This window comes from Chiloscyllium plagiosum, chromosome 2, assembly GCF_004010195.1.
Source record: "Chiloscyllium plagiosum isolate BGI_BamShark_2017 chromosome 2, ASM401019v2, whole genome shotgun sequence".
In the NCBI taxonomy this organism is placed as follows: Eukaryota; Metazoa; Chordata; class Chondrichthyes; order Orectolobiformes; family Hemiscylliidae; genus Chiloscyllium; species Chiloscyllium plagiosum.
Window position 1 is genome coordinate 2,427,551 of NC_057711.1, and position 27,156 is coordinate 2,454,706.

General features: G+C 42.8%; 1 protein-coding gene across 1 annotated transcript in view; it reads right to left on the reverse strand.

Annotated features, from left to right (window-relative positions):
* The window catches only part of lifra (LIF receptor subunit alpha a), a 196,619-nt gene extending 175,746 nt beyond the window's left edge, over positions 1 to 20,873 (reverse strand). Inside the window, exon 1 of the mRNA XM_043703114.1 lies at positions 20,737 to 20,873. The gene's annotated coding sequence lies outside the window, so the exon portion shown is untranslated. The remainder of the gene's footprint in view (positions 1 to 20,736) is intronic.
* Between the last annotated feature and the right edge of the window lie 6,283 nt (positions 20,874 to 27,156).

Here is a 27,156-nt window from a genome sequence, read left to right on the forward strand (position 1 = left end):
CAGGACAGTCTCAAAGGGCAGTCTGGTCTTCTCCTATTCTATGAACCCCCACTGCATCATTTCTTATCATTTTCCTTTAAAAGCTATTATTGTCTCCATTTCTGATGGGAAACATGCTCAACAACCGTGTTTAAATACACTCTTGCAACCACACCTTTTTTTGATGATCTTCATTTTCTTTTCAGTTACCAACTTGAGCCACCAAACCTATAAATGCTGTCCCGAGGCATGCCTCTCCTTTCTTCCCTTTTTAAAATGAAACCCCTCCTTTTCTGAGCTAGTTATTTCAGTAATTCACTATGCATTCCCGGAATCAGTACTGGAGGAAATGTGACTTTAATCTCCTAGAAAAGAAAATTTTTAACTGTTGTACTCATTCCTCCACGCCCACACATTGTCATTTATACTTCACAAATCTGTTTGCAATTCTAGCCATAGTAGTAAAATGGTGCTTCTGGTACTTGAATAGGGCTCTTGTGATATAACAGTAGTATCCCTACCTCTGAATGAAATGACCTTGGTTCAAGCCTCACCTACTCCAGAGAACAACAGCAAGCACAAGAACAGGTCCTTAAGTCCACCATACCTGTGCTGAACATGATCCCATGCTAAACGAATCATAAATAGCTTCATGTAGTCCATATCCCTCCATTCCCTGCCAGCTCATGCATCTGCTTAAACGCCTCTTAGTCATTACTACTCTATCTGCTTTTACCATCTCCCCGGCAACACATTGTAGGCACCGACCAGTAAAAAAACTTGCCTCGCACATTTTCTTTCAACCTCCCCCCTTTCACCTTAAACCTATGCCCCCTAGTTTTTGACATTTCCAAGAAAAAGACTCCAATTATCCAAAAGAACAGTACATCACAAGAATAAGCCCTTCAGTCCACCTAGCCTGCACTGACATATGATGTATTTCAAAATTAAAAGCTTCTTGCCCCTTCATGGTCCATATCCGTCTATTTCCTGCTTATTCACATGTGTCAAAATGCCTCTTTAACGTCGCTATTCAGTCTGCCTCAATCACCTCTTCTGGCAGCACATTCCAGGCACTTGCTTACAAATAAAATCTGCCTCTCGCCTCTCCTTTCAACTACCAGCTTCCACCTTACACCTATGTCCCCTAATAATTGACATTACTATCCTCTGACAAGATTCCGATGATCCATTTTATCCATACCTCTCAGTTTTATAAACTTTTATTAGATTGCTCTTCAGTCTCGAATATTCAAGTGAAATCAAACCAAGTTTTTCCAATCTCTCCTCATTACTGAGACTCTCCAAATCAGGTAGAATCACAGCAAACAGTCACTGTACCTCTCCAGAGTCTCCACACCCTTCTGGTAATATGAACCAGAATGATACGCAACATTCCAAACATGGCCTAATTAAACTTCTATGCAGCTGCAAAATGACTTGCCAATTTTTATACTCTGTACCTCAATCGATGATGACAAGCATAGGACATGCTTTCTTGACTAACTTATCCAATTGTATTGTCATTTTTAGGGAACTGTAACATGCCCAGAACCCTCTGCATGTTAATACTTTTCAGGGCTCTGCCACTTGCTGTGGAATTCCCTCCTGCATTCGACCTTCCAAAATAAGTCACCACCCATTTGTCCAGTTTAAACTCCATCTGCCATTTGGCACTGTTACTCCCTGCCTTCTATGCTAAACTTGTTCTACATCTACCTTACCAGGTCACTGCGGATCCCAAGTGACTTCACTCTCTGTATCTGCCTGCTATGAGGGACATTGTCAAAGCCCTTGCTTAAAGTCTACATGGAGAACATCCACTGCCCTGCCCTCATCTATCACCCTCATCGCTTCCTCAAATAACAATCAAATTTGTCAGACAAGACCTCCCCACAGAAAGTCATACTGACCACCCCTAAAATCATGAAGGTTAGAAATAAAGTGAATGGCAGGTGTCTTTTCCCTAGGGTGGGGGATTTCAAGACTTGGGTGAATATTTTTAAGTTGAGAGAAGAAATATTTTAGCAAAACATGAGGGGCAATAGTTTTACACAGAAAGTGTTTTTTGTGTAATGAACGGGCAATGGCGGCACGGTGACTCAGTGGTTAGCACTACTGCCTCATAGTACCAGGGTCAGGTGACTCTGTGGAGTTTGTACCTTCTCTCCGCGTCTACGTGGATTTCCTCCGGGTGCTCCGGAGATGAGCAGGTCAGGTGAATTGGCCATGCTAAATTGCCCATAGTGCTAGGTGCATTAGTCAGAGGGAAATGGGTCTGGGTGGGTTACTCTTTGGAGGATTGGTGTGGACTTGTTGGGCCGAAGGACCTGTTTCCACACTGTAGGGAATCTAACCTAATCCAGAGGAAGTGGTAGATGTGTGTACGATTACAATGTTTAAAAGACATTTGGATGAGTATATGAATAAGAAATGGTTTAAGGGATATGGCCAAGCGCAGGTTGGTGGGACTAGATTACTTTAAAATTATGTTTGGCATGGACTCTGTAGACTGAAGGGTCTGTTTCTGTGTTGTATGGCTCCATGTTGAATGTTTAGTCAAAGAGAAAAGGAAGCACGTGTACATTCTAGGAAAGTGAAATCAGATAAGGCCTTGAGGAATATAAAGGAAGCTGGAAAGAATTTAAGTAAGGAATTATGAAGGCTAAATGTCCTTGACAAGCAGGATTAGACAGAATCCCAAGGCATTTCCATATGTGTATTAGTCCATTCTTATCCAAATGCTCGCAAATCCTGGCCCTTAGACTCAATTCCAATAATTTTGCATTGCTTACATATTCTTCCTTTATCTTCTTGACTAAACTTTCAATAGAGTCATACAACACGGAAACAGACCCTATGGTCTCCCAAGTCCATGCCGAACATAATCCCAAAGTAATTCAGTCCCACCTGCCTGCGCTTGATATACAACTGATGTGAGGTTCACTGGCCTATAATTTCCTGGATTATCACTGTTACCTTTCTTAGATAAAGAAACAACAGTAACTATGCTCTGATCTTCTGGGATCTTGCCTATGGTTGAAGAGAACACAATATCTCTGTCAAGGCTCCAACAATCTCCACCCTTGCACCCTCAGCAGTTCAGAGAAAATTCACTCAATTGACACCTGCAAGAGAAAGAGGGTTACCTCACATCAAAAAGCTGGACACACTGGGTTTGCGTACACTGGAAATGCAAAGAATGAGTATGATGTTATGGAAGTATATTAGATCTTAAAGGGAATTAACAGGGTGGAAGCTGAGAGGAGCCTTGCCCTTGAGGGAGAGATTGGAACCGGGAACAAAGTTTAAAAATAAGGAGTCTCCCACTTAAAACAGAGATTAGCAAGAATTGTTATGTTGAGAAGGTCATGAGTCTTTAGAACTCTGTTCCCACAGAACAGTGAATACAGTTAAGGCAAAGATCAATTGTTTTTTGACTAACAAGGAAATCAACGGTTATGGCATATAGGTGGAATGTGGAGTTGATGCTACAATCAGATCAGCCATGATGAATGACCAACTCCTGCATCTAATTCATACGTGTTTGTGTTCTGGGCTGTTTGTCATGGAATGCCTGCACTGGATTACATGATAACATAGTTAATCAAAATTCATACTCAGTCCAATATTGACCCACCTCAAATAAAATTACATATCGTACCTTCCGGACAGCAGGGTAAGATGGAGAGAAATAAAATCTTCTTCAAAAGAGCTTTTAAATTATGCAAATCCTTTAGAAATACACTGTACATACTTTCCCAATAATTTTGCTTTGGACCTGCAATCTGCGATGACAGTTATAGTCTACAATGAATCTCTCAGTTTAAATGTAAAATTACAATTCAATCTCAATTACACTTAGAAGTCTTTCCACTTTATTGGCACCAGATTATAAATTATTTAACAAAATTTCCAACATGATGCACTAGCAGTAAATGGCTATAATTGTTGCTCACAATGTTCATAAACCAATCTAGGTTTGCATTAATAGCTGAATTTGTAATTTCCAACCAGTCTTTTTGATAAGATAAGGAGACCGGAGCAACTACTGACAATTTACTGAAGCAATCGAAGCCTTTCAATAGCTTACTTAATTGTTCAGTCCTTAATGTGAATTAAGGCCATAAAACCATCAGAAATAGGAACAAAAGTAGGCTCTTCAGTACCATGATCCTGCTCCACCCAATCAATAGGATCATGCCTGATCAAACATCCTTCACATCCACATTCCTGCTTTTTCCCACATAATGGTCCCCTACTACTCAGGAACTGTCTGTGCCTTAAATATACAGAAGGACTCTGCACCCCCCCCCCCAAAGCTCTCTGTGGCAAGAAATTCCAAATACCCTCAATCCTCAGAGAAAGAATTCCTCCTCAGCTCAGTCTTAAATTGGCACCCCTTTATTCTGAACTTTGCCCTCTATTCCTAGACTCTCTTATGACAGTAAACATATGAGCATTTACTCTTAAATCACTCAAGAATCCTGTATTTTCAAGTAGTCCACCTTCCATTCTTCTAAACTCCAGTCAGGAGAATCCCAACCAGTTTAGTCTTTGCTCACAAAATAATTTCTTGATACTTGGGATCGTACCAGTGAACGTTTTCTAAACTGCCTCCAATGAATCTTTCCTTGAATAAGGAAACAAAACTGCTCACTATACTGCAGATGTGGTCTCACCAGCACCTTACAGAGCTATAGTTATACTTACCTCTCTTATCCTCCAAATCCCTTGAAATAAGGTCCAACATTCCATTAGGCTTCCCGATTACCTGACATCTGTATGCTAGCTTTGTGTTTCTTGAGTACGTCCCCTTAAGTCCCTTTGTTTTGAAGCTTCCTGGAGGTTTTCTTCATTTAAATAATAATTGTTCATTTGCTTTCCCACCCAAAATGAACAAATTCACATTTTCCAACTCATTTGTCAACATTTCGCCTACTTACTTTACCTTCGAGAGCATTCTATAAATTGTTTATATCCCCTTGTCGCCCTGCCTTTCCATGTATTTTTGAGCCATCGAACAAATTTGGCTACAACTTCCTTTCTGAGTCATTAATATTAATTGTCAACAGTTGCAGTCCCAGCGCTAATCCCTGCGGAAATCATCTAGTTACAGGTTGCCAATCTGAAATACAACTCCTTATCCCCACTCACTGTTTCTTACCCATTGGCTAATTCTCTATCCGTGCCATGTAATTCTCTATCCATGCCAATGTACTGTCTCCAACATCATGGGATCTTATCTTAGAAATTAATCGCTTGAGGTACCTTATCGAATGCCTTCATCGGACATTTGTTGTTTGAAGATTAACATGGTTCAGCAGGAGCAAACTGCTAATACTGCGATGATATTAAGGCTATAGTCTAGGAGGGCAAAATCTCGCCATAATAAATTCTGAACTTCGGTTTAATGGTACCAATACTTGGAGGGTTGGCATCATGAAAAATCTGTGATTGGAACAACTTTTCTGATGCCGTCCAGAAATCAACCAATTTCCACTAAGTTTTTTTTTAAAATTCATTTGTGCGATGTGGCTGACCAGCATTTGTTGCCCATCCAGAGTTGCTCTTGAGAATGTGGTGGTGAGCTGCCTTCTTGAAACGCTGCAGTCTTGTAGGTAAAGCCATAATGTCATCAGGGAAGGAATTCCAGGATTTTAACCCTGCGACACTGAAGGAAATATAGTGCAGTGGCTCAGTATTGAGGTGTACTGCCTCACAACACACCGGTGTGCTTCCACCCTCGGGCAACTGTCTGTGTGGAGTCTGCAATTCTTTCCGTGTCTGCGTGGGTTTCCTTTGGGTGTTCTGGTTTCCTACCGCATTAAGGCTCTCGAGTGTTGTTTGGGGCTGTACCCATCCAGGAAAGCGAGCAGTACTCAATCGTACTCCTGACTTGTGCCTTGTAGATGAACAGGCTTTGGGGAGTCAGGTGTGAGTTACTCACTGCAGTATTCCTGCCTCTGTCCTGCTCTATTAGTCAGTGTTTATGTGGTGAATTCGGTTGAATTTCTGGTCGATGGTAATCTGTAGGATGTTGATAGTGGAGCATCTCAATGCTGGTCACACCACTGACTGTCAAGGGACAGTGGTTGGATTTTATTATTAGTCATGATCATTGCACCACTTAGGTGGTGCAAATTGTGGCTTGCCACTTGACAGTCCAAGCATGCATATTATCCTAATCTTGTTCCATTTGAAGATGGACTGCTTCAATATTTGAAGAGTCGTGAATGGTGTTGAACATGGTGCAATCATCAGCTCACATCCTCACTTCTGACCTTATGATGGCCAGAAGGTCATTGATGAAGCAGCTTAAGATGGTTGGGCCTATGACACTACCCTGAGGAACTCCTGCAAAGATGTCCTGGAGTTGAATTGACTATGTCCAATAATCTCAACCATCTACTTATGCACAAGGTATGGCTCAAACCAGATTTATCTTAATCATGGTTCCGGTCCTCTTAAAATACTCTTCAGACTACCAAGAAGGAACAATTAAAACTGCTTTGTCATCTCATATGTAGCTTTTTTTTTAAAGGAAGGTGATGATTATCCAAGCTCCAGTGTTCTGAATGCATGCCAATGTATTCCATTATTATCTCACTTTGATAAAAACAATGGGCACATTATTAATACGTTGACCCAGAAGCTAGTTATGGCACCTTCATTTGACTCCTGGTGTATATCACTCAACCAGCAAAGAAAAAGAATATGAAATCTTTCTGCCTTTTTACCTTTATATTATGTCATAATTGGCAGTGTAAAAGAATAAGAATCTATTTTTAAAAATTGCCTCAATAGTGTCAGTACAACCAACATAATGACCCAGATGCAGCCCACATATTACGGTGGGGTCATAGTGCAGTAGTGATTATTCCCTTTCAAAAAGGAAAGGTTACGCTGTGAAGCAAATATAACACTATATTGACGGACAGTCCATAATCGGTCTATGCTGGTGCTCATGCTCCACACAAGCCTCCTCCCATTTTACTTCATCTACCTGATCAGCATTGCCATCTATTCCTTTCTCCCTCATGTATTTACCCAGTTTCCGTGAAATGAATCTACCCTATTTGCCTGAACTATGGCAGATGGTAGAAAGTTCCATAATCTGACCATTCTCTGGGTAAAGAGGCTTATGTCCTCAATTCCTTTTGGGTTTAAATTCTCACTATCTGATCATTATAACACCAAGCTTTGGCACTCACAGGTGAGATACATATCCAGCTTCTATTTCAACACTTTTCATGATCTTAAAGAAATCAGTTTCTGCAAATGAGTAAAGCAGTTTTCAGGCCTATTAAAAAGATGTTGACTAAACAGAGAAATATCACCCAGAAGTGACAACAACTGACCTATTAGCAAATAGTGACAACAGTCCCTAAGGGCAATTGCAGAGTCATGGCCCAGGGGTGGACTGGACTGAAAGCTTAATGTTCCAGCAAACAAATGCTATAGGAAGGATAGAAAGTGGGGGCGAGAGAGGAAGGGGTGGCATTTTTGATAAGGGATAGCATTATGGTTGTACTAAGGGTGGATATTCTTGGGAAATTATTTGAGTGAAACTGAGAAATAAGGGGGAATCGGATGATCACTTTTTCTAAGGAGATCTCCGTTATCTGGAAGGATAATAGGGTGGTTATAGTTGGGGATTTTAAACTTTCCAACCATAGACTGGGACTGCCATGGTGTTCAGGGTTTAGATGGGGAGGAATTTGTTAAGTGTGTACCAGCAAATTTGCTAATTCAGTATGCAGATGCATCCACTAGAGAAGATACAAAACTTGACCTCCTCTTGGGAAATAAGGCAGGGCAGGCGACTGAGGTGTCAGTGGGGGAGCACTTTGGGGCCAGCGACCACAATTCTATTAGTTTTAAAATAGTGATGGAAAAGGATCTAAAAGTTGAAGTTCTAAATTGGAGAAAGGCCAATTTTGACAGTATTAGGCAAGAACATTGGGGGCAGATATTCACAGGTAAAGGGACGGCTGGAAAATGGGAAGCCTTCAGAAATGAGATAACGAGAGTCCAGAGATAGTATCTTCCTGCTGAAGGGTGAAAGGCAGCGTTGGTCGGTGTAGGGAATGCTGGATGACTAGAGAAATTGAAGCTTTAGTTCAGAAAAAGAAGAAAGCATTTTGTCAGGTATACGTAGGAGAGAACAAGTGACTCCTCAGAAGAGCATAGCAGTAGGGATATACTGAAGAGGGAAATCAGGAGGGCAAAAAGAGGACATAAGATAGCTCTGGCAAATAGGGTTAAGAAGAATCCAAAGGGATTTTGTAAATACATTAAGGAAAAAAGGGTAACTAAAGAGAGAATAGGACGCCTCAAAGGAAGGCAGTCTCTGTGGAGTCTAAGGAGCTGGGGGCGATACTAAACGAGTGGTAAGCAAAAGCTAGGCAAACATAGACCAATGAGTCGGACATCGGTGGAGGGCAAGTTGTTGGAGGGAATCCTGAGGGACAGGATTCACATTCATTTGGAAAGGCAGGACTAATGAAGGAGAGTCAACATGGCACTGTGCATGGGAAAATTGATTGAGTTTTTTGAAGAAAGAACAAAGCAGATTGATGAGAACAGAGCAGTGGATGGGATCAAAATGGATTTCAGTAAGGTGTTTAACAACGTTCCTTATGGTAGACTGGTTGCTTTTCAGACTGGAGGCCAGTGACCAGTGGAATGCCACAAGAATTAGTGCTGGGTCCATTGCTTTTCATTTTTTATATAAATGATTTGGATTTGAACATTGAAGGTATAATTAGATGACACCAAAATTGCAGGTGGACTGGACAGCAAAGAAGGTTACCTCAGAGTACAACAGGATCTTGATCAAATGGGCCAATGGGCCAAGGAGTGGCAGTTGGGAGTTTAATTTAGGTAAATGCGAAGTGCTGCATTTTAGAAAGGCAAATCAGAGCAGGACTTATACACTTAATGCTAAGGTCGTGGGGAGCACTGTTGAACAAAGACACCTTGGATTGCAAAATATTATTATTCACTGTATCTCATGTTACACCGAGTAATCAATCGGTCCAATCAAAAATATGATAATAGCAGGGAAGAAATTGCTTTTTGAATCAGTTTATACATGTATACAAACTTTTCTATCTTCTGGCCAATGGAAGAGAGGGGAGAGAGTATAACCCCAGTGGGAAAGGTTTTTGATTATGTTGGTTGCAGCGTCATGTATGGATGTAGTCAATGTGTGGGAGGCTGGTTTGGGAGATGGACTGGATTGTGTTCACAACACTCTGTAGTTTCTTTTGGTCGAGGGAAGAGCAAACCACGTTGTGATGAATTCAGATAGGATGCTTTCTTTGGCACATCCCTAAAAATTTCTAAGAATCCTTATGGACATGCTGAATTTCCTTAGCCACCTGAGGAAGTAGAGGCATGCTGTGCTTTTTTCACCATAGTGTCAACATGGGTGGACCAGGACATATTGTTGGTGCTCATCACTCTCAAAAACTTGACACACACTACCATCTCCACCTCAGCACCATTGATGCAGTCGGGGCTTGCCCACACTTCCTGAAGTCAATGACCAGCTTCTTCGTTTTGCAGACGTTGATGGAAACATTGTTGTCTGTACACCATGCCATTAAGCATGCAATCTCTTTCCTGTGCTCTGTCTCGCGTTATTTGAGATCCAACCTACAACAGTGCTGTCAAAAGCAAATTTGTCAACGGAGTTGGGGCAGAATTTGGCCACACAATCATGTGTATACAAAGAGTACAGTAGGGGACTGAGTTCACAGCCTTGTGGGGATGGTGTTGAGGATTTTCGTGGAGGTGGTGTTGTCACCCTATCCTTACTGACTGCACTGTTGATCAACACGTCGAGAATCCAGTTACAGAATAAGGGAGCAGAGATCGATGTCCCAGAGCATGGAGATGAGTTGGCTTGGAATTGTGGTTGTTCTGAAATTTTCATGAACAGCAATTTTGATCATACCATTCTTGATGCACCACATTGCTGTCCTGTATTCGCAGACCAAATACCTCGTCTGCTGGAGAATAGTAAAACAGCAACTAATACAGGCATCTGTGTTCACTGGTGATAAGATTTCTACCCATCTGCTTCTGAAATGCACATTGACAAACTAAGTGTACAAGGTGATGCAATGGTCTGTGTCAAAGTTCATCCCAATGTCTGTGTGCTCTCTGGGCTACTTCCAAAGGCACACATAACAAACATCAATGCTGCAAAAGAACAACCAATTCCATGAAATATGTTCTTTGGTCTGATTCAAATGAATACTGTGCAGCAATTCACAGGAATGATTTGAGGGATGAGCTGTGTGATAGGTTGGAAATGCTGGCACTATTTCCCTTGGAGAAGATTTCTAAGAAATCTAACAACGATGGTCATGGGCTAGCCAGCATTTGCTGCCCATGAGAAGGTGGTGGTCAGCTACCTACTTGAACCGCTGCAGCTGGTATAGGAATGGGTATGGGAAAGTCTAACAAATGGCAGACATGATTCACAACCTGGATACAGTAAATTCTTGCCCATAGTTGTCACATCACACTTGCAAGCTAATATAAAGGCAAAATACTGTGATAATGGTAATTCCAAAACAAAGAAAACAAAACTTTGCTCAAGAAATTCAGCATGTTGGCAGCATTTGATAATGTCCCTGCCCAGAGACTGGTGGTTAAATGCGAAGTCCATAAAACTCAAGAGAAAGTATTGGCCTCGTTGGGAAACTGGCTGAGCAGAAAGAGGCAGAAAAAAGAGCAGTTATTCTAATTGGCAGAATATGACATGCGGCATTCCACAGGATCTGTGTTGAGATCTCAACTAATCACCATATTTATTAACAATTTAAGGTTAAGGGAGTAGGAAACCACATATTCAAATTTGTTGGAAACACATTTTATACTTCAGCTACATTGCTTACAAAGAGACAATGCAATTTGACTTGAATGAGCAAAACCAGAGCCAATCAATACCAGTGTAGACAAAGGTGAGGTCTTCCACTTGGATCCAAAACTAATAAAACTTGGGACTAAATGGGAAAAAAAAACTAGATCTAAAAGTGGCCAGAAAAATCTCTGGAGTCTAGGCAATAGAGGTGCAAGCAAATAAAATGTCATGAGAAGATACAGAAAATAATTAGGAAGCCAAATGGAGTGCTGAACTATCTAAAAAGGGTAAAAGCTAGGTTTCACCTATACAAAGCCTGGCTAGAATCTATCCAGAAGGCAATTCTAGGTACCACATCTTGGAAAATACAAAAACAGAAATTATTGGAAAAACTCAAGAGGTTTGGCAGCATTTGTGAAGAGGAAGTAGCATGAAGGTTTCAAGCCCTTCTTTAGAACTCACAGCAGCGAGGAAATGGGGAGGAAGAAAAATACTAAGCGGATAGGTGGAGGTGAAGCCCAGCGACAGAGAGAAAAACAGGTAGGCAAACAAAGGAATAGAGCCAGAGGTGGATAAAAATCTGAAGGGGGACCCATAAGTAGATGAAAATGGACTGGCTGGCTGTGCTCATGACAGAGTATGGAAGTGGTAGAATGGGGGGTATTGGCGTCAAGGACATAGAACAAAATGTTCAGGTTCTAACACTACTAAACACTTCTAAAACTAACTACGAGTCCTGAAGCCTGCAGAATCCTCAAGATGAAAAGGAGATGCTGTTCTTCTAGCTTGTACTGAGCTTCACTGGTGCACTGCAGCAGACCGAAGACAGGAGTGCTGGCCCGGGTGTGATGCTGCTGTTCTTTTCACAAGGTTAGACAGTCCTTGGTTTTGTTTTCAGGAGGTTGTAAACACACAGGCTCAGAAATGTCCGGACTTGATTTACTGAGGAAGCTTTTAAGTTTCAAGAGAAACGCTTGTACAATGAATGGGCAGTGGCCAGTTCTCCCAACTCAGCTTTTCTCCGGTTTGGTTTGGGCTCAGAACTGCTAATCAGTCAGTTAGGAAGCTGCTGGACGCAAAGAAGCAGGTTCATGCTGATCCTCCCTCTCTCTGACATCTCTCCCCTTTGGACCTGTGCTGGAATATTCCTTTTTTTTTGCCAAGAGGTGGTTATGGGGATTGTTATAAGTATTTGGAATAGCATCATTAAGTTGGGATAATCTGCTGTATTTTTGGATAGGTTGTTATTCTATAGGCAAAAGTAAGGACTGCAGATGCTGGACATCAGAGTCTAGATTAGAGTGGTGCTGGAAAAGCACAGCAGGTTAGGCAGCATCCGAGGAGCAGGAATATCAACATTGCAGGCAAAAGCCCTTCACTCGGGATTTTGCCCGACATGCCGATTTTCCTGCTCCTCGAATGCTGCCTGACCTGCTGTGCTTTTCCAGCACCACTGTAATCTCGACTAAGTTATTCTCTATTTTATTCTCATTTGTATTTCATTCAGAAATCTTGCAAATAAATTGTTTTGTTTAAAATTAATTGGTTGGGCCTCCTGGAATATCCTGTTTACACTAGCTTAAAACAGAGAGTGTGGCGAATCTCTGTGTGGAGTTTGCACATTCTCCCCGTGGCTGTGTGGGTTTCCTCCGGGTGCTCCGGTTTCCTCCCACAATCCAAAAATGTGCAGGTTAGGTGAATTGGCCATGCTGAATTGCCCGTAGTGTTAAGTGAAGAGGTAAATGTAGGGGAATGGGTCTGGGTGAGTTGTGCTTCGGCGGGTCGGTGTGGACTTGTTGGGCCGAAGGGCCTGTTTCCAGTAATCTAATCTAGATTAGTAATGTAATCTAATCTAAAAATAAAACGAGCAAAGTTAGTGCCCGAGCTACTTTCTTGAAATGTTTTGAGGGGGTCTAGTCCATAACAAAGGTTCATAGTGATGTCGTAGTTCTGGGTATGTTCACCGAGCTGGGAAGTTGATTTGCAAACGTTTCACCCCCTGTCGAGGTGACATCCTCAGTGCTTTGGAGCCTCCTGTGAAGCGCTGCTATACTGTCTCTTCTGGAATTTATCTGGCTCCATTCCTGCTGCTTCTGGTTGCTGGTTTGGTCGTTTGTTGTAGTGGCCGGGATATTTGGTCTAGGTTCATATGCTTGTTGATTGTGTCTGTGGATGATTGCCATGCTTCTCGGGATTCAACTACCAACCACAGAGACATAAAAACAACAGATTTCCGAGTTGCACTACGATGTACACTCAACTAACAGACTAACTGAAGAGACAGAGCCAACAGTCACACAAGCTGTTGTACTCTTACTTACAAAGAAAAGACAAGTAGCAGGCAACAAAGTTCAAGGTAATTACAGGACTATATCTACTCACACCCTGATTCCTGTTAGAATTCCATTCCAATCCATTGTCCCAGTTTCTTCATCACATGTGTTTTGATGTTGCCACCACTCCATGGGCCCTCAGACCACCTTTTTTCTCAACCAAGGATTCCGCACCTCCATGGTTGACAAGGCCCTTAGCCACATGTGAACCATTTCCTGCCTGTTTTTCTCTCTATTGGCTCTGTCTCCACCTATCCACTTACTCCTCCTTCCCTCCAGCTTCCGTTTTTGTTGCAAAACTTCAGCATCCATAGTTTTTTTGTTTTATCTTTGAAAGGTCAGTTATTTTGGAGGTAGTGCAGCATGGATTCACCAAATTAATACTTGGATTTCAAGAACCAAATTAAGAGATGAAAGAAATGCAACATGTACTCCTTGGAATTTAGATGACTAAAAAAAAAGTAAATTGATCAACATTTTTCAATGCAATAACAGAAACAAACAAGATATCATAGAATTCTTACAGTGTGGAAATAGGCCATTTGGCCCAACAAGTCCACACCAACCCTCTGAAGAGTATCCCACCCAGACCCATTCCCCTGCCCTATTACTCTACGTTTGCCCTGACTAATGCACCCTTCCTAACTAATGGGTAGGTTAAGTTATTTTATTTTACCTAAGGATGAACCTTCAGCACATCAGAGTGGGCCAAAGGGCCTGTTCTGTGCTGTACTTTTCTATGTTCTAACCTACACATTCCTGAACACTATGAGCAATTTAGCTTGGCCAATTCATCTCGCCTGCACATCTCTGGATTGTGGGATGAAATGCGGAGGAAACCCACGCAGACACAGAGAGAATGTGCAGAATCCACACAGATAGTCACCCGAAGTTGGAATCGAACGGGGGTCCTTGGTGTTCTGAGCCACCGTGCTGCTCACATATAAGAGAAAAACTCTTTTTGCTTGTTACAAGTTTATGAATGGAAACTAAGTGTGCTTATTAGAGCTAGAGCCTGACTTTTCAGGAGTGAAATTAGAACATATTTCCAGACAAAAAGGACAGAAGTTTGCAATTCTCACAAATGGCAATTGACAGTAGATCAATTCCTAATGTCAAAATGAAGATAGTTCAATATTTTGTTATCCAAAGACATTAACGGATATAAGGCTAAGTTGGTGTAGAGAGTTCGGTCACACTAGATCCCATTAAATGGCTGAAGATGCTCAAAGAGTTGAAGCATTCCCTCCTGCAACCGTGTCCCTAAAAGCTTCAGAAAATGTTGTGGCCTTGGACCATTTTTAATTCCTTTATAGGTTAAATAAACTAGAGGCCAATGAATCTCATACAGATTAAACATTTCACAGAATCACAAATAGTTGTGGTGCAGGAGGCTGCCATTTGCCCATTGTATCTTGACCAGCTCTTCAAATGAGCATCATGGCTTATTGCCATTTTCCCGTTGCCTTTTTCCTCCACCCTTGCACATTGTTCTCATTTACATAACCACTCAATACCCTCGAGTGCCTCAATAGAACCACATATCGAGACAAAGCATTTCTAAACCAAATCACTCACTGTGACAAAACAGCTTATTCTCATATCACATTTGCTTCTTTTAAAAATGACATGAAATCATTCTTGATCCTTTTATAAGCAGAAGCAGATTCTCCTTATAGAGTCATAGAGATGTACAGCACAGAAACAGACCCTTCGGCCCAACTTGTCCATACCGACCAGATATCCTAACCTAATCTCGTTCCATTTGCCAGCACTTGGCCCATATCCCTCTAAACACTTCCTATTCATAGACTCACCCAGATGTCTTGTAATTGCTGCAAGTGTACCAGCCTCTACCACTTCCTCTGGGAGCTCATTCCATACACTCATCACACTCTGCGTGAAAAAGTTGCCCCTTAGGTCTCTTTTATCTCTGCCCTCAGACCATAAACCTATGCCCTCTAGTTCTGGTCTCCCCCACCCCAGGGAAAAGACCTTGTCTAATCATGCTCCTCATGATTTTATAAACTTCTATCCACAATATCCATCCCCCATATCATTTTTTTAAACTTCCATCAGACCTACTCTTCGTCGTCTTCTCTCCAAGAACACTCCCATCCTCCAAACTATTTTCACAACTCATTCCTGGAACCATTCTTGTAAATCTTGTCTGCACTCTCCCCCATTCACATCCCTCCAATAGTGTCTCACCAAGAACGGTGTACAATACTCCAGCTGAGGTCTAACAAGTCTCCTTTGCAAACTCAGTGTTGTATCCTTGCTCTAGTATGCTATGCCACTATTAATGAAGCCCACGATACTTTATTAACTGCACTCACTACCTGTCCTGCCACCTTCTACGATCTGTGCACATTTGACCAGTGTCCTATTGACTCTGTATCCTTTTTGGAATTGTATAATATTTTACAATGTCTGTCCACATGCTTTCTACCAAAATGTGTCACCACACTGTTTTCTGCATCGAGATTCACTTGCCACCTATCCACTAACTTGTCTATGTCCTGACATTTCTCCAGTACCCTCCTCACAATGCTTCCTAATTTCATACTAGCTTCAAACTTCCAAACTGTCCCCTGCACACTAAAATCTGAATTATCAATATGAAGCAAGAGTTATAGAGACGTACAGCAAGGAAACAGACCCTTGGATCCAATTCATCCATGCCGAATCTAATCCCATTTGCCAGCACTTGGCCCATATCCCTCCAAACCCTTCCTGTTCATGTACCCATCCAGATGCCTTTTAAATGTTGCAATTGTACCAGCTTCCACCACTCCCTCTGGCAGCTCATTCCATACATGTACCACCCTCTGTGTGAAAAAGTTGCCCCTTAGGTCTCTTTTATATCTTTTCCCTCTCAACCTAAACCTATGCCCTCTCGTTCTGGACTCCGTGACCCCAGGGAAAAGACTTTGCCTATTTATGTCCTCATGATTTTATAAAGCTCTATGAGATCATCCCTCAGTCTTCGACGCTTCAGGGAAAAGTGTTCCAGCCTATTCAGTCTCTCCCTATAGCTCAAACCCTCCAACCTTGGCAACATCCCTTGTAAATCTTTTCTGAACTCTTTCAAGTTTCACAACATCCTTCTGATAGGAAGGAGACCAGAAATGCACACAATATTCCAAAAGTGGCCTAACCAACATCCTGTCCAGCTGCAACATGACCTCTGAACTCCTATACTCAATACTCTGATCAACAAAGGAAAGCATACCAAACACCTCCTTCACTATCCTATCTACATGGGACTCTACTTTCAAGGATGTATGAACATGCACTCCAACGTCCCTTTGTTCAGAAACACTCCCCAGGACCTTACCATTAAGTGTATAAGTCCTGCTAAGATTTGCTTTCCCAAAATGCAGCACCTTGCACTTATCTAAATTAAACTCCATCTGCCACTCCTCAGCCCATTGTCGTCCCATCTCCCCAGCCTCAGTCGAAGCAAAATGCTCAGAGACACAGTATAGTTTTACCTCCGTCCATATTCCAGGCTCTGGAGGGAGAGAGAAGGATTACCCACATACGCAGAAACATGAGCTCACTGTCTTCTCTGGAAGAGCAGTTTCTCAATGAACTACAAGGCTATTTTACAGGGAGGAGCATCTAAATAAGGCATCATATATATTAATTGGGTGACCATTACAATCAACGAGTATCAGTAACAGAGACCAAGCCCTTTACTGTGATACAATGAATGTCCTTCACCTTGTTAACCAGATTCATACAATGCCTACTTTTCACCTTCTTAACTGACATTACATACTGAATGCTTCCAATAATGTTAAATGGTTCTCCAGAATGACTGCTTTTCCTCCTTGTTTACCCATTACCGTTGTCTCCACCACTTCCTCTGGCTTTTCCCATACATGCACCACCTTTGTGTAAAAAAAGCTGTCCCTAAGGTCCCTTTTAAATCTTTCCCTTCTCACCATAAACCTATACACTCCTTCTGGACTCCCCTACCCAAGGGAAAAGACCTAGCCTATTTATCCTGTTCATGCCCCTCATGATTTTATAAGCTTCTAAATCTGCTTGAGGCCTGAATAACTGATAGAAAGCAGAGGGTTTGGAGAAATGGGTGTTTCGCTGGCTGGCAGCCAGTCATGAGCAGGGTGGCACAAGGGTTGGTGTTGGGCGCATAATTGTTCATGATATAGAAAGATTTGGAAGAGGAGACAGAGTGTAAGATATGCAAGCTTGCTGATGACACTAAATTGTGTGGAAAGGCAAACTGTTCAGACGACGTGGAGGGTCTCCAGAGAGATTTAGATAGGATAAAGTGAATGGGCAAGGATCTGGCAGATGGAGTACAATGTTGGTAATGTGAGGTTACCCACTTTGGAAGTACAAATAGTAGGTCAGAGTATTATTTAAATGTTGAAAGTTTGCAGCATGCTCATGTGCAGAGGGTTATAAGAGTGCTTGTACATTAAACACTAAAAGTTGATTTGCTGGTGCAACAGGTAATCAGGAAGGCAAACGTTGGCTTACATTGTTAAAGGAGTTGACTTTTAAGAGCAGCGAGGTTCTGCTGCAATTGTACAACGTGTTGGTGAGGCTGCATCTGGGGTATTGTGCGCAGTTCTAGTCTCCTCACTTGAGAAAGAATATACTGGCTTGACAGGCGGTGGAGAGGAGCTTCACCAGGTTGGTTACAGAGATGAAGGGCTTTTCCTATGAGGAGAGATTGTGCCACCTGGGACTTTACTCGCTAAAATTCAAAATAATGAGGGGGGACCTTACAGAAACATATAAAATTATAAAAAGAATAGATAAGATCGAGGCAGGCAAGTTGTTTCCACTGGTAGATGAGACTTGGACTAGGGGTCATGGCCTCAAGATTAGGGGGAGTAGATTTAGAATAGAGATGAGGAGAAACTGCTTTTCCCATAAAGTAGTGAATCTGTGGAATTCTCTGCCCAAGCAAGTAGTAGAGGCAGCTTCATAAAATAGATTCAAGACACAATTGGAAGGGACTTTGCACGGCAGGAGAATCAAGGGTTATGGGGATAATGCAGGGAGACAATAGATGGATCAGCCATGAACCTAATGTATAGCTGACCAGGCTTGACAGGCCAAATAGCATTCGCCTGCTTATATTACTGTGAAACTATAAACATCCCTCGGCCTCCAACGCTAATGTCCCAAAGCTGCACTTGGAACCACTTCCCGCTCAAAGTGCAACGCTCTCTCTGAAGCCTTGGAACATGCTGTTAACAGAAATCAAAAGTAGATCACTCCTCAGTATTAAATGTTCCATGTCTAATCAACGTATTAGAAAACTTTATTGCATGCTTTTTCAGAATGAGGAGAACTGGAGATTTTTTTAAGTTTATGAAGATCTGGATGTAGGTTTGCTCACTAAGTTGGAAGGTTCGTTTTCAGTGAGCAAACCTACATCCAGAACTTCAACCTGAGCTACACATCTTCTTAAAACTCACTAAGTTTATGCAGAGTTTAGGGATGTTAGCTTGTGATCATAATTAGGAGACAGGCACTAATGTACAAGACGCAAACAACATCTCTGCTTGTGCTAATGTGTGGTTTGAACATTAGTTGCCACTTAACTGCCAGACAATGAAGATCTCTAATGAGAGAATCTAATCATTTCCCTTTTCACAGACCATCTCCATCACCAATTTTGTTAAAATTAATTATGGAATGTGGGCATCAGTGGAGTCAGAGGGAGTGAATGAGGTCCTTATTATGAATAATTTGTAGGAGAAGGAGAAGGAATGGTGGATACTAAGTTTTGGGAGGGATTTGTTCATTTTCTAGGGCATGTCAATATATTAAAGGTAGTGATATCGGGTGTTTTGACAAGCATAAAGGTTCCCAGGATCTGATAGGATCTATCCCAGAATATTGAGGGAGGCAAATTCAGAAATTGCTGGGGCCTTATATGAAATCTTTGTATCCTCTTTGGTCCCAGAGGATTGGACAGTAGACAATGTTGTTCCTTGTTTAGCAAGAGCAGCAGGGATAATCCAGGAAATTACAGGCCGCTGAGCCTTGCTTCAGTGATCAGGAAATTATTGTAGAGGATTGTTAGGGACAGGATTTAAGAGCATTTGGCAAAATAAGGACTTATTAGCAACAGGTAGCATGGTTTTGTGCAAGGCCACATCTCACAAATTTAATTGAGTTTTTTGATGAAGTGACAAAGATCATTGATGAGAACAGGGTGATGGATGTTGCCTACTGCATATGGATTTTAGCAAGCCTTTGTCAAGGTTCCTCATGGCAGGCTGATACAGAAAGTTAAGTCACATGGGATCCACAGTAAACTGAAAAGATGGACACAGAACTGGCTTGGTCACAGAAGTCAGAGCACATCGGTGGAATAGTGATTTTCTGACTGGGTATGTGTGACTTGTGGTGTTACACAGGTCTCAGTGCTGGGATTCCTGATCTTTGTAATATAAGTAAATGATTTGGAAGAGAATGCAGGTAGCCTGATTAATAACTTTGCAGATAACACAAAGATTGGGGGAGGTGCAGTTAGGTGGACTGTAGAAGATACAGCAGGTTTTCGATACGCTGGAGATTTGGGTGGAGAAATGGCAGATAGAATTCAATGTGGAGTTGAGTACATTTAAGACAAAGATAGATTGTTTCTTGATTAGTAAGGACCTCAAAAGGTTATGGGGAGACAGCAGAAGAATAGGGCTGAGAATCATCCCAGCCATAATTGAATCTCCTAATTCTGCTCCTGTATCTTATAGTCTAAACATTCCATGAACCTTCCAAACAGCTTGCTGCACCTACATATTAGTCTTCAGCAACTTACTAACAAGAAGACTTGGACCCTTTCTACTCTTTACTTTCCAAACCTCTTGTCACTTAATCCTCTGCACATCTCTTCTTCCTACCAAAATGGATAAACTCACATTTTCCATCTGCCATTTTCCTATCCAATTACAGAGGTTGCCCAAATCCTCCCAAGAACATTTTACACTTACATTTTGGCAGGGAAGGGACTTGATTAATCAAGACAAGCCTTCGTCAACTTTTTTTAAAGGCCAAATCATGGTGATAACCCTAGTTTAAAGACAAAACTGCAGGTCAGAAATAATTAAACAAATCCAACTGCAATACTTCGTACCACGTAAATTATGACGGAGGATGTAAAAGAGATAGATTCTCAACTTGAAAGGGAGGATCCCAGCAGGTTAGGAATTATTCCAATCACACTCTACAATTACTCACCATGACAACAACCAACACATTCTTGTAATTTTAAGGATCCCTCCTATACTCATCAATCTCCACGTGAAAAAAACTTCGGAACATTAAAAACTTGTAAAACACATTCCCAAATAACTCTGATGACTTGCATTCCACCCTAAGTTGCGAGTTGAGAGTCGTTTCTTGTTCATAACCCATGATTTCATAAAATTCACCTTCCCCAAATCCAACCGGACGAATAAAACTTGTCGAAATGTTGGTGGTTTTCACAAACGGTTTCGATAAAGGGGGGGTTTTGGGAAATAAAACACGAAATATTTGGCTCTCACTCACATTCCAGGTGCCACCAGTCAATTCTTCATGAGGAAAGCGACCGTCCAACTGCCCGGAGTAAACATTAGGCCGCCCTGCAGCTCCCGCCGCTCAGGATGGGAGGGGGACGGGCTCGCGCTGCCGCCGCATTGAATGGAAGCGGCCCCGAAGCCCAGGGAGGGGGCGGAGGCGTAGGCGTGGGCGCGCCGGCTGGATCAGAGCGCGCCCGTGCGTGCGCTCAGGACCACCCGCGAGCGTGCACGCGGACCGGCCGTTGGCGCCGCTCGCGAGAAGGATTTTGAAAGGGAAGAGGAGACCCCCCAGCCCCTCAGAGACCCTCAACCTCTCAGTGACCCTCAACCCCTCAGAGACCCTCAATCCCACAGAGTCTCAGAGACCCTCAATCCCACAGAGTCTCCGAGACCCTCAACCCCTCAGAGCATCAGTGACCCTCAACCGCTCAGAGACCTTAAATCCTTCAGTGACCCTCAACCCCTCATAGACTCTCAATCTCTCAGTGACTCTCAATCCCTCAGAGACCCTCAATGACTCTCAACCCTTCAAAGACCCTCAATTCCTTAGTGACCCTCAACCCCTCAGATACCCTCAACCTCTCAGACCCTCAATTCACAGAGACCCTCACTCCCTCAGTGATCCTCAATCCCAGAGAGACCCTCAATCCCTCAGTGACCCTCAATCCCTCAGTGACCCTCAATCCCTCAATGACCTTCAACGTCTCAGACCCTCAATCTTCAGTGACCCTCAATCCCGGAGAGACCCTCAATCCCTCAGACCCTCAATCCCTCAGAGACTCTCAACCTACCAGACCCTCAATCCCTCATAGATCCTCAGTGACACTCAATCCCTCAAGACCCTCAACCTCCTGTACCCTCAATGACCCTCACCCCTCAGATACCCTCAAACCCTCAATTCCTTCAAGACCCTCAACCCCTCAAATACCTTCAACCTCTCAGACCCTCAAATACCTTCAACCTCTCAGACTCTCAATTCACAGAGACCCTCATCCCCTCAGTGACACTCAATCCCGGAGAGACTTCAATCCCTCAATGTCTCAGACCCTCAATCTTCAGTGACCCTCAGCCGTGGAGAGACCCTCAATCCCTCAGTGATCCTCAACCTCTCAGACCCTCAACCTCTCAGACCCTCAATCCTTTGGTGACCCTCAATCCCTCAGAGACCCTCAACCTATCAGACTCTCAATCCCTCACAGACCCTCAGTGACACTGAACTCCTCAGAGACCCTCAACCTCTTGTACCCTCAACCCTCAGATACCCTCAATCCCGCAGAGTCCCTCATTGACCTTCAACCCTTCAGTGACCGTCAACCTCTCAGACCCTAAATCTCTCAGTGATTCATTCCCTCTCCAGAGACCCTTAACCCCTCAGACCCTCAATCCCTTAGTGTCCCTCAACCCCTCAGAGACCCTCAAACTCTCAGACCCTCAATCCGCAGAAATCCTTAACCCCACAGTGGGCCTCAACCCTGGAAAGACCCTCAATCCCTCAGTGGCCCTCAACCTCTCAGAGACCCTCAATCCCTTAGAGACCATCAAACCCACCCGATTCTCAATCCCTCTGTGACCCTCAATCCCTCAGACCCTGAGACACCCTCAGTGACACTCAATGCCACAGACCCTCAATCCGACAGAGACCCTCAGTCCCTGAGACCCTCAACTCCACAGAGACCTTCAACCCCTCAAAGACTTTCAATCTCCAGACCCTCAATCCCTCAGAGACTCTCAGCCCCTCAGAGACCCTCAACTCCTCGGAGACCCTCAATCCATCAGGTACCCTTAACCCCTCAGAAACCCTCAATACTCTCAATTACTCAGTGACCCTCAATCCCTCAGTGACCCTCATTCTCTGAGAGATCCTAAATCTTTCACACTTTCAGTCCCTCAAAGACCCTTCATCCCTCAGTAACCCTCAATGCCCCAGTGACGCTCAATCTCTCAGAGACCCTCAATCACTCAGTCAAAGAGCCCAAAATCCTCATTGATGAACTCACACTCTGAGAGCCCCTCAATTCCTCAGTGAGAGACCTTCAAATCCTCAGTGAAAGCCACCAAAATCCTCAATGACTAACCTTCAGAAAGTCCCTCAAATGCTCAGCGAATGACTCATAAACCTTCAATCAAAGAACTCCATCTTCACAGTCAAGAGACCCTCAAACTCTTAACAGCTAATCAGAAATACTCGAACATTCAATAAGTGGCCATCACTGAGAGAGAGAGAGTGATATCTTCACCATCTCAAGGACCTTCAGTCTCTCAAGGATCGTACCTGTAAGGGATATCATTCCATTAGCCTTCTTAATCACTTGCTGTGCTTGCACCAACCTATTGTGACCCATGCACTAGAACACCTTGATCCCTCTGTATCTCAGAATTCTGAAATTGTTCGCCATTTAAGTAATGCAGTTTTTTTTACTCTTCTGTCCAACTGCACATTTTCTTACATTATGGCCCATTTGCCTGGTGTTTGCCCAATTACTCAGCCTTTTCTTTATTCACTCATGGGATATAGGCATCACTCCTCTGCTAGCATTGCTCGTGCTCATCTCTGAATGTCCTTGAGAATGTGTTGATGAACTGACTCATTGAGCAGCCACAATACATTTGGTGTAGATATACCAAAAGTGCTGTTTGGGAGAGTGTTCCAGGTTGCCAATCCAGCAGCATTGAAGGAGCAGTGATATATTCCCAAGTCAGGATATTGAGTAACTTAGAGGGAAACCTGCTGGTATGGGTGATCCCATGTATGCACTGCCCTGGTCCTTCTCGATCAAAGTGGTCATGGGTTTGGAAAGTGCTGTCTCAGGACCTTTGGTAAATTTCTGCAATGTAGCTTGTAGATAGTACACTGCTGCCACTGAGCGCTAATGGTGGAGGCAGTGGATGCTTGTGGATATGGTACCAATTAAGCAGGTTACTTTGTACTGGTTGTCCTGCTACTTGAATGTTGTTGGGGCTACATCCATCCAGGAAAGTGGGGAGTATTCCATCATATTCCTAACTTGTATCTTGTAGATGGTTTTGGGAGTCAGGAATTGAATGACTCACTGCTGAACTCCTCGCTTCTTATCTGCTTTTGTAGTCCCAGTATTTATACGGCTAGTCCAGTTCAGTTTCTGGTCAATAGTGATATCTAGGATATTGATTGTTGGAGATTCGGTAATAAAAATGCCATAGAATGTCAAGGGGAGATAGTTAGATTTTCTCTTGTTGAAGATGGTACTTGACTGTCACTTATGTGGCATGAATGTCGCCAGCCACTTGTCATCTCAAACCTGGATATTGTCCAGATCTTGCTGCATTTGGCCATGAACTGATTCAGTAATTGAGGAGTTCTAAATGATGCTGAACATTGTGCAATTATCACTGAACATTCTGACTTCTGACCTTATGATAGAGAGAACGTCATTGATGAAGCAACTGAAGATGGTTAAGCTTGGACACTACCCCGAGGAATTCCTGCAGAGGTGGCCTGGAGCTGAGATTACTGACCCCCAACAACCATCTTCCTTTGTGCCAGATCTGACTCAAACCAGTGGAGAGAATTCCTCTGATTCCCAAACTCCAATTTCACTCAGGATCCTTGATGTTACAATTGGTCAAATATGGCCTAATGTCAAGGCCAGTCACTCTCAGCTCTGAAATTTAGCTACTTTGTTCATGTTAACAACCCATCCATGCATCTGTCTGCATCCTCCTTATGTCCTTTTGATAACATGCTTTCCAACTAACCTTCATGTCATTTTCAAATGTTGCATTCATTCCTTCATTCTCAATATTTTCTAATCACCTTGTGCAGACATGTTATTACATATATCTGGAGCAAGTGGGACTTGTATCCAGGCCTCCTAGTCCAGACTTAGAGACACTACTGGTGTACCACAAGAACCCCTTAATTCCCCCAGTATAAATCATTGATATAAATTGCAAAATGTTGTGCCTTCAGACAGACCCCTGTGGGTCTCCACACATCACATCCTGAGAATCAGCAAACGACACAATAATGCATCTTCTCTGTTTTCTGGCAACCATCCAACCTCTATCCATGCAATTATGTTAACCCCTGTAAGATGAGTTCCTATTTTGTGAATAAGCTTTTATGTGGCACATTGCCAAATGCTTTCTGGGACTCTAAATGCAATATGTCTACGGGCTGTTCTTCATCAATGGCATGTTATGCAACCAAAGAACTAAGAGAATAGTGAGATGTTAACCACATGGTATGGGTTTGGGTTCACATGTGGGCCATATCAGGATATGGTTTTCTACTATGAAGTGAACCAATTTGGATTTTTCACCTCTCAGTAGTTTCATGATGATTGTTGAGATAGAACATTGAACAATACATTGCAGAACAGGCTCTTCGGCCCTCGATGTTGCACCAACCTGTGAACTAATTGAAGCCCATCCCCCTACACTATCCCATCATCATCCATGTGCTTATACAATGATTGTTTAAATCTCCCTAATGTGATTGAGTTAACTACATTGGCAGACAGGGCATTCCATGCCTTACCACTCTCTGAGTAAAGAACCTGCCTCTGGCATCTGTCTTAAATCTATCACCCCTCAATTTGTAACTATGCCCCCTCATACAAGCTGACTTCATTATCCTAGGAAAAAGACTTTCACTGTCTACCCTATCTAATTCTCAGATCATCTTTAAAAATTGCACAACACCAGGGGTTATCATCTAACAGATTTATTTGGAAGCACTAGCTTTTGGAGCACCGCTCCTTCAAGGCACTATGAAAGGTCGTGCTTCCAAATAAACTTGTTGGACGATAACCTGGTGTTGTGATTTTTAACTTTGTACACCCCAGTCCAACACTAGCATCTCCAAATTTGATCATCTTATATATCTCTATAAAGTGCCCTCTTAGCCTTCTTCTCTCCAATGAGAACAGACCCAAGGCTGTCAGCCATTCCTGATAAGACCTTCCCTCCAGACTTGGCAACATCCTGGTAAATTTCCTCTGCACCTTTTCCAATGCTTCCACATCCTTCCTTTAATGGGACAACCAGAACTATCCACAATATTCCAAGTGTGGCCACACTAGCATTTTGTATAGTTGCAGCATGACATTAAGGCTCTGGAACTCAATCCCTCTACCAATAAAACCTAACACACGGTATGCCTTCTTAACAGCACTATCAACCTGGGTGGCAACTTTCAGGGATCTATGTACATGGACTCCAAGATCCCTCTGCACATCCACACTACCAAGAATCTTACCATTGACCGAGTATTCTGCCTTCCTGTTTTTCTTCCCAAAGTGATTCACCTCACATTTATCTGCATTGAACTCCATTTGTCACCTCTCAGCCCAATTCTGCAGTTCATCCAAGTCCCCTTGCAACCTGTAACATTCTTCCACACTGTCCACTTCTCCACCGACTTCCGTGTCATCTGCAAACTTTCTAACCCATCCACCTATGCCTGCATCTAAGATGAATTCATTAATTTCACAAGCTGCCATGGTGAGATTTGAAAAATAAACCAAAGAACTGCTGATGCTGGAAATCAATATCAAAAGCAGAAACTATTGGCAAAACTCAGTAGGTTTGGCAGCATTTGTGGAGAGAAAGATTAGATTTAGATTACTTACAATGTGGAAACAGGCCCTCCGGCCCAACAAGTCTACACCAACATACAACCTACCCAGACCCATTCCCCTATATTTACCCCTTCATCTAACACTATGGGCAATTTAGCATGGCCAATTCACCTAACCTGCACATTTTTGGACTGTGGGAGGAAACTGGAGCACCCGGAGGAAACCCACGCAGACACGGGGAGAATGTGCAAACTCCACACAGAGAGTCGCCTGAGGCAGGAATTGAACCCAGGTCTCTGGTGCTGTGAGGCAGCAGTGCTAACCACTGTGCCACTGTGCCACCATGCCACCCACAAAGCAGAGCTAATATTTCAGGTCCAGTGATCCTTCCTTAGAACTGGAATTTGAACTTGTATTTCCCAAATATTAATTTAAGCCTCTTAATTGCAGCATGACCAGTTTATCATGGTCCCATGGGGAGACTGTCAGGCACAGAACCTCAGTTGCATCCCCTCTGTGAGAGTTGGTTAGTCAGAGACTGTCATAGACAGGCCTCAATGAAAGACTGATCTTCATATGGACCAGATAAATTAAGTTATCAAAGGATACTTAACGAATGAGTTTGCAAAATGCTTTCACAATCGTTTTCTAAAACAATGTGTTTCGAACTATTGAGGGATAAACAAACACTGGAAATGTTGGCAAAATCTCTGGAGAGAGAAGCTGAATTACTGTTAGCTATAAAATATAACTCCAAAACCAAAGGTCAAGCTGTGTTGGTGAAATTCCTCTGGGAATAAGTGGTTATAATAAAATGGAATTCTAAAAGAAGGTTGACTGGGTAAATT